The sequence below is a fragment of the Haemaphysalis longicornis genome, unplaced genomic scaffold (assembly GCF_048455015.1).
Source record: "Haemaphysalis longicornis isolate Haplotype H1 unplaced genomic scaffold, Haemaphysalis longicornis Haplotype H1 scaffold_1, whole genome shotgun sequence".
Taxonomy (NCBI): domain Eukaryota; kingdom Metazoa; phylum Arthropoda; class Arachnida; order Ixodida; family Ixodidae; genus Haemaphysalis; species Haemaphysalis longicornis.
In genome coordinates, this window is record NW_027526203.1 from 26639879 (window position 1) to 26648396 (window position 8518).

An 8518-nucleotide genomic window follows, 5' to 3' on the forward strand; every position below is an offset into this window, starting at 1 on the left:
CGGGGGACCGGCCGTACGGGGAGCGAGAGAGAGGGCCCCCCCTCACCTGTTGTTTTTCCTCCGCTTGTTGAGGCTCTTGCTCGCCCTCCCCGTCCGGCTTCGTTTTCCTACTAGGTCAAGAGAAGGCCCCGTTCAACAGTGGTCCACAGACGAGCGCCGAGCCTGCTCGCGGCAGCAGTCCCTACCCGCTCGCTCTCCGACTCTAAGCGAGCTCCGGTGCCTCCTGCTTCGATTACGCCGCCCCAAGGACTAATTGCGTTGTGACAGCGAACTCGCGTCCTGGGAAGTGGACTTCGCAGCAACCCCCGAACCTCCCGACTGTCACAGCCGCGAAAAGTGAGGATACTCTTCGGAACCGACATCGACCGCAGCTATTTTACGCCTACGGCAGAAAGGGCTGTCCAACGAAGCTTCTGCGGGCGTCATTCCCTCCACGGCAAGTTCTTCGAAATCAAAGTTACGAGCTCACTGTTCGCCGAGTCATCGTTCCCTCTTACGTTCCTTAGTATCGAAATCTGAGCGTGACTGTGAGGGAGAGGCTCTACTTGATTTGTCGTTGCGGGACATCACTTCTCTGTGTGTTCATGTGCTTTTGACAAGAAGGGAAATAACTACGGCAAACTCTGAGGGTGAGAAGATACAACAGTAACGGTAACAGTATCAGTAACAGTAACAGTCTGCTGGGTGCTCACACAGTCACCGACGACCAGAGCGGCTGGTGTCCAGCGTACTAAACGTTTGCTTGTTGCGAGAAACTGGTAGAGCGGGAGTCGAGCATGGAGACCTGGCTGGACGTGAGGCCTCTGCGCATTCCGAGGCCCAAGCTGTCCAGCGCCTCGTCGCTGCAGCCCAAGGATTCCGCAAACGAAGACCGGCTTCACCAGGACACCCCGCCGCCCGCCGAAGTGGCCTCCGAAACGAACGCTACCGGTGGACCATGTGCTGCCAAGACGTGACCGGTCATCCGGGAAGAGAATCATGAACTCCTGCTAGCGTTAATGGCCGCGCCCACCATTCCCCCACAAACACGTGTGTATCGTTGGAACGTTGAAAACACGCAAGGTGCTTCTTTTCCCCTTCGGAGTGGTCCTCGTGACACGGCGTAGAAAGCGCAAGAAATGTGGTTGGGAACTCCTGGCCGGAGGTGCCCGTCATTAGTATGCATTTACTATTCACTCGACAAATACGAGGGGGAACACTATCCTCGATGATGTTGTTCCATCTCGTCCTTGCCGAGTTTGCTTTGATGTTTATTTAGGCTTCGTGGCACAAATTTCGCCACAGCCGTTCTTAATATAAAAAAAGCGTTGACAATACAGGTGTAGCCCTCAGACCAAGTCGGAGTAATAACTGCAACTGCGTAACTCTCTTTCTCTGGAAATCGGCAACTTCAGCAGAAGCGACGAACTGCGAGGAAAATGCATTACCATTTCCCTGTTGGAAACTGTGCCGTTAATTTAACTCAAGTCGTGTACACTGCCGTAATGATGCGTATTGCTTGAGTGGGACCTCTAACTGTGTCCATTATTTAGAGTATACACGTTTCTATCGCCGGCCTAACGCATTTAATCGAGTGTATAGCCACATTGCAATACACGCGGCGTGCATATCGAAAGAAACTGTGTTGTTCTCTGTGGGGACCTGAAGCCATATACCACAAATTTCTTCCGTGTTTTCTTCGGACTGGCTGGTTGCGGGTGAGGGAAATTGGAGATGAACGCCATACACAGAGGCCGTTTTTTATGCCAGCGTAATCTCCACCTGTGTGTTCTAACCGCTGTGTTCCTATGTACATAGGTTTCTATGTTTTTTTTTCTCCCTTTCATTGAACCGCCTATGCAAGTGCATACTCATTTTCAATTGTCGCAATGATAGCCCCTCGCTCTCTCTAGAGGCGTGCAATAAAACTGTGTTCATGACAAGCGGCAGAAACGCTTCCCCTTTCCTATGTGCAGCGGCCATAGCACGCTGCACTTTTCCGCGGGTGTTTCTCGTTGTGAGAAATGGGCCAACACATACGACTGCGTGAGCTTCTGTGAGGAGACCCGGGCGTCAAAACTTCTGTGTCAGTGCGCCAGGGTGAAAATCTCCCTGTTATCGCTATAGCGCTAACTTCTCTGTTTTTCTCATTCTTCCGTGGATTGACCGCATGTCACACAGTCGTTGGTAAATCAATTACCTCGACTATAATTTGAGAGGAAGCGCCAAATTTGCTGACTATTTTTAAAAGTGAGCGTGGTCTGGGTGACGCCTGAATGGTGCTTTCACTCCGGCGACGGTCACTTTGTTTGAGTGATCGGCTTGAATAGAATGTGACCAACCAAACCGACACTCGACGATCGCCGACTGAGGGGGATACTGTCTTTTTTTACTGAATATTTCCTTCGCTTGGTGTGTGCATGCGCTATTTTCTGGCTCTAAAGGGCATGTATACATGATGTGCCGTGATGCGGGCTTTGTTCGCCTGACTGTTGGTCGCCATCAGCATCCGCGCTACGTGATTGAATGTACTGCGTGTATTTTGCGTACATTTCCACTTACAACGAAAATATTATGAAAATGATGTGCAGTTAAGGGTCCTGAAAACGAAATCGCGTAAGTGTCATCGCCGTTTAAGCGCAACATCAGGTGGCATAATGGTGTTCTGATTTTTTTAAATGGTACATGGAAGTTTCATGCCCGGTCACCAAGCAAGGCCCCTGAAAATGCTATTTCACGGAGAATTTGAGGTTCGAATTCGCTACATTGCACTACGGCGTGATGCAGCGTAACGAAATTGTGACTTTATAAAGGTTCCGTCGGTATACAACCAATGCGTCTATCGCCTATACAGAACGCGTGCGTGATGGCCAGCGTTTACGCTTAAGCCAGTTTTGTTCGCAACGCATTGCAGTTCATGAATTACAGCTCCGCGGGAAAGGGCAACCAAAGCAGGGAGCCGCGGTGCCCCCAACGATTGCGTCACGATTTCGCAACCTTCAACTTAACCTGTCTGGAATTCCAGCTTAAACTTCCTACTCGCTGTGCGTTTCGTGGGTGCGTACATCCAAGACATGTATTGAGCGAAAAAACACACATTTGCTCTTTCAACGTGTCGAAGCTTGACGTGGGCCATTATCGCGGTGTACAAGATTGCTGTGGTGCAAAAAAAAAAAAAAATTAGAGCCTCTGTATTTCCCTAACTTACTAAAAAACCTGCTATGCACTGGGGTATTTCGTATTTTGCCTATATGTCAGAAATACGGCGTTGATGTTAGAGGAGCAAACACACTGTTCCGTTTGCTGGGCGCACAGTAAAACGACGTGCCAAACACTATAAGCCGTTTTGGCCAATATTCGATCATATCAAGACGGATTGTAATCACTCGTCCGTGTACCTGCTCATGTGCGGATGCCAACGGGGACTTCACGAGCTGCGAATGATCGCAGGAAACGAGCCTCAAAGGCTTTTCGCAAGGTTGTGTCACGCGTGAAGATGACCGCGAATATACTTTCGGACACGACACCCTGGCGTAGCAGCGCAGTCAGCTCTTCTATACGCCGAAGGGACACCTTGGGGCTATGGGGGAATGAAATACGGAATAAATTTCGGTGCAATCTCTCATGGCGGAATTTCTGGACCTCCTGCACAGAGCTCACCGATACCTCCGCAAAGCCTGTACCAGAGTTCAGAGAGCGACATGTTTGCGAAATAATGGCTTCACAATCACGTAGCAGCTTTGTTTGTACTGCGTCGTAGAACGTATCACTTGACGGGCCCAACAGGCCTCCTGTTGCTTTCAAGGAGCATCTGTAACTACCCTCCGGTTTCCGTGTTGTCCTTCGAGGTGGAGATTCGTGTGACTTTGCGCTCTTCCTGGTTGGCTCAAGGCTATTTCGCGTGTCCTAGACCGGCCCCGGCTTCAAGACTGAGGGCATGGCAAGTGTTTGTTTAGTCGCAGAGAGCCAAGCTGCGGCCTTCCGTGAGCCCTTGGCGGCAGTCAAGTGCGTAGCGATGAGTGCCTTTGCCCACATGCTAGGGGTCGTGGCAAGCGGAATCACGAAACAGGGTGGAGTGTGCGGACCACAATGAGCCAGCGCCGATCCATGACGTCTGCTGGAGGGGGGGGGGGGGGGGGGGGGTATTGAGTTTCAAAAATTTGGCGCCGAAGTATAGCGGTACACAGTTGTCAGTATACTGCCTCTAGAATTAGCCCCTGGCGTGGTTGCAGAAAATAGACGCCATCCTCGTCGTACGTAGGCGCTGTACTACGCAACACTTGTAGTCATGGTTTGCCGCTTAAACGATCTACAACCTTGGAAACATTTGGGGCAAATAGCACGTTAGCAATGTATCGAAGGGCATTTTGAAAACGTCGTTGGTTCGACCTTAGGAAATTGCGTGCGGCAGGGAGCGCCCGTTGTTCTGTAGACACTGTCATATTGTGCGGGAGGATAAAGGAAAGACTGACTTTATACGCACGACGTCGTGAAGTCTGGCGGAAGCCACTATACGCACGACGCAAATGACCCGCCAACACGGCAGCCAAAGCAACCGGCGCCGCGCTGTTGCTCCGCCCGCCCCAATCGCCCTGATAGAGCGTTTTGCCCTATTTCCAAGCGGCTCTATCGCCCTTTTCCGTCGCACCACGGGTACCATACCACGGGTCGCGAAGCCGATGGTTCAAATGACAGCCGTACAACGCTCCTCGAAATGGGTTTTCGTTTAGCTTTCGTGCTGCGTATCGCAATAAAAAAAGCACAGCTGATGTCACGGATGCAAAGCAAGACATAGAACCGGATAATGCATTTATTTCACTTACTATTGCAGCGACGCGACTTATTTAACATGCTCTGTGCCACATTACGTCCTTGACACGCCGACCATATTTCCAATTACCGATGGGAAATTGGGGGCTCTTAAATAACATTCAGCTCCCTAAAAATAACCTAGGTTATAATTATCACGTATTTCTTATCTCGGATTACAATGTGCATAGTCAATGCAGTTCAGAAGCGCTCGGGTTGTTATCTCATCGAACCCACAACGGATGGCGGTGCTCTTATCCAGCCTCCGAATTATTACTCTGGGATAGAAGCACCGGTCCTACATTTAGAATTAACACGTATATGGAGGATTACGTTGACCGATAGCCTAAACGATGCGGCAAACTGTTCTACTCATGCGCGTTAAGAAAGTTACAGGTTCAAGTTCAGTTGCAACAAAATATAAAAAAAAAACGAAGCACCCCCATTTCATTTTATTCTTAAACGGATTTCGGTGGCCACATGCAAGCCAATGTTCACCATTTCGAAATGAATGCCCACGACATTCAATTTCAAGCACATCCGTATGAGTTGAGCAATGATAACAGCTTTCATGTTTGCTTTGGGCATTAGCCATTTATGTACACTAAAAGTTAGAAACCAAATGTGCACTGAACGTTCCAAGAACTGCTTGGTTTAGGTATACGTCGTGAAGGAACTTCCTTCATGTGCGAAGGGTTCGCGAGCCTGACCCCCTCGACGAATTGACGCAGACACGCAAGAAACAGAAAGAACCAGTTTATTTCGGACAATAAAACAAAACGGCATGCGTAGAAGTATCAGCGTGTAACATAACAGTCATGCATGTAACATGTTATGCGTGTAACAGTCATGCGTGTAACAGTCAGCGTGTAACATAACAGCAACCGCGACACTCAAGAACAAACTGCACCGATAGTTCCGAAAATAATGGGGCGCTTTAATTAACACCCACGGCGACGTCCGAGTCTATTGTCCGATTCTGTTATCGTGATGTCCGAGTCTGTTGTCGCGTTTGTGTACTTCAGTTTCTTCTGCCGTCGTTCAAGTCGTACACTTAGCCGCTAATTGACGACGTCCACTGTTTTTGTAGCTTTCACTACGAAAAAGGCCTTGTTCCGGAGCTGAAATTCTCTGAAGGCGCGATTGAAATCGCTAAAGCAACTAAATCGTGCCCGAACATCGAATGCCATGCCGCCTCCGTCGAAGCCGCCAAGGGGCTTGGGGAACACGCCAACCCGTATGATGAGGGCGCTTTCAGTTTTCAGCAACTGCCGCATCGTATAATGGCTTCCGCCAGACCACACGACGTCGTGCGTAACAAGTCAGTCTAAAGGAAATAACACATTGCTACTCGAAGCGCGCGGACTAGCTTTCTTTAAAAGAAGACAAGTGAGCGATTCCTGGCGACGATTACTTTTTACTCTGGTTCGATTTAGCCTGAGCAGCGTCCTGCATGTGCTTCGAATGTGTGCTTTGCATCCCTTGAGCAACCCTTGCTGGAAAACCTTTTTTTAACCGAATGCAGCTAATGGCTTGCACTGGGTTGTTTATGCCTGCGGCTAACGACTTCTTGTTCTAATGAAAATACGTGAAAGCAACTTTGGTCCCGTTTGTCCGCTGAAAATAGCCTATATATAGGTACATGATACGTTTTCGCTAGAAGGATATATAGCAATGCGTTGTAATTGCTGTTTAAAAATGGCTTTCGTTTCGAATCGTCGTTGCGGCATAGACGCACTTTGTAATGCGTCTGGTTCAATACACTGCCACGAAAAAACCGCTAATCCAGATAGTAAGAGTTTCCCTCTGATTTCAATTCGATGGGGGAAGTACCACAGTCCTAAATGGTGAGCCGTTGCCTATACGCCTCGAGTGCGGACTGTAGGGGTGCCACTGAAGTCCCCCTAGCGGCCCGTTTCGAAAGCAGCCGCGGGAGTCGCTGGCCCGCTCCCCACTGTCACCGTTGCTTTCGGGGCCCGTTCACGACGGAGATTTACCGTCTGTAGGCGCTGGAAATACATATTTATGTGGAGCAGTCACTCTGTTCGCAAATGTGGTGTGTTTACGAGAGTGTAAATGTGTGTGACGGGATCTTAGTCTGGTACATTCGGTCTGTACAAGCGCCAGGTGTGCATCACAGGTCGGCGTCGCGAAACAGGGATATGCATATGGAGTTGATTGTGATTCCACTGCCCTGAAATTTACTAGCAGTGTCTCCGTAAGCATAATTTCCCCAGATGGTCATGCCATGGCTATACATTACGATGTAAATCAGTTTTGTGCGCTTATATAACCTAGTGGAGTGCTCATACCTGACAGCACGCCAGTTATGCTTGCCAATATCATACCTCAGATATTGATCACTACCCTGGACGTAAATTTCCCGAACATTCTACGAATTAAGTACGATGGATAATCCAAAATTGTACTGGGATTATGCTGATGGATAATCTAAAATTATAAATAATACTGGGGCGTCTTGTCGTGAGCTCAGCGCCCGCAAACATTCATAAATGTTACATATATCCTCCGCGCGCAGGCCGGAGAAGGGCTTCTACAGTAATGCCCATTCACGACTAAACGTTTCTAAAACGACGCAGGGAGCCTGCAGAATCTAGCACAAACGGAAATCAGGCCTTATCAGATATCCCACTCTTCTAAAGACACCTTTTATCAGTTTTGAACTTGTATACCTCAAAAAATGCGTTCGCCGAGGGATCAGCTGTTAGTTGAAGTCTAAAAACTAGAGTGACGTGAACGAGTAGCTTGTGTGTGTGATTACTAAAACGTTCTTTCCTTGATTTCGCTCCGCAATCGTACACAACAATACGTAAGCGTCCCCCTCCACCTCCCGATGTCTCGCGAAATAGCAGTGCATTTCGCACACTAGTTGGTCTCGTAAGTCCTACCCGGGTTAAGTTTATACGAACGTCTTTAGCATTTCAGAAGCTCCACTGAGTTTTTTTTTTCATTTCTGTACGAGCTATTTTGTTTCTTCCGGGCTTGGAGACCATTAATTTTTCAGTGGTTAATTCACATTTCTTGGTTCTTGCTATAAGGCGTGAGTGCACATCTTTCACGACGCAGAGCCTTGGAATATACTTAAAATTTGCGCGTGGCGTATATTCTTATAAAAGGCACAAGTTATCAGGTACTGGGTAATCGCATCCCCGATATATATATTTTTCTACGACGCATATATTCGTAATGAGGCCGCATTCGTTGTCTGCGCTACAAAACAAAACACACCTCATTGTGCCAGTATCAGGTTTAAACGAGGCGACAATAAAATTCACTTGTGCCGGACGCATTCGGAGGTGACAACGGCGGTATGCTGCTGCCGTCGCCGACGCCCGTAACAGCGGCCGAGAAGGACGCAGAGCCGCGTTCCCGGATAGCTATTGTTGGTGTTTGAGCACCCTACCAAGACCCAGCGGCATTTGAAGTGACCTAAGCGTACTGTTTACTTACAGACGTCACCATAACGAGTTTTTTAGCACTTGGAAGGGCAAAAAGAAGCGAAAGAGAACGAAAACACTGCATGAGCCCCTATGGGCCGCGCAGCGCTAATCCCGTTAACTCCGCGGAGAAGCGGCGGCAGGCGGCGCAGCGATCGCAAAGCTCGAGGCGTATAGGACTCCCCGGTGCTTCGGGGTTGGGTTCGCCATAAGAAAAGGCGTGCAGCGCCAACAGAAAAGGACACAGCCGCACCCTCTTTCAACGCCATGGC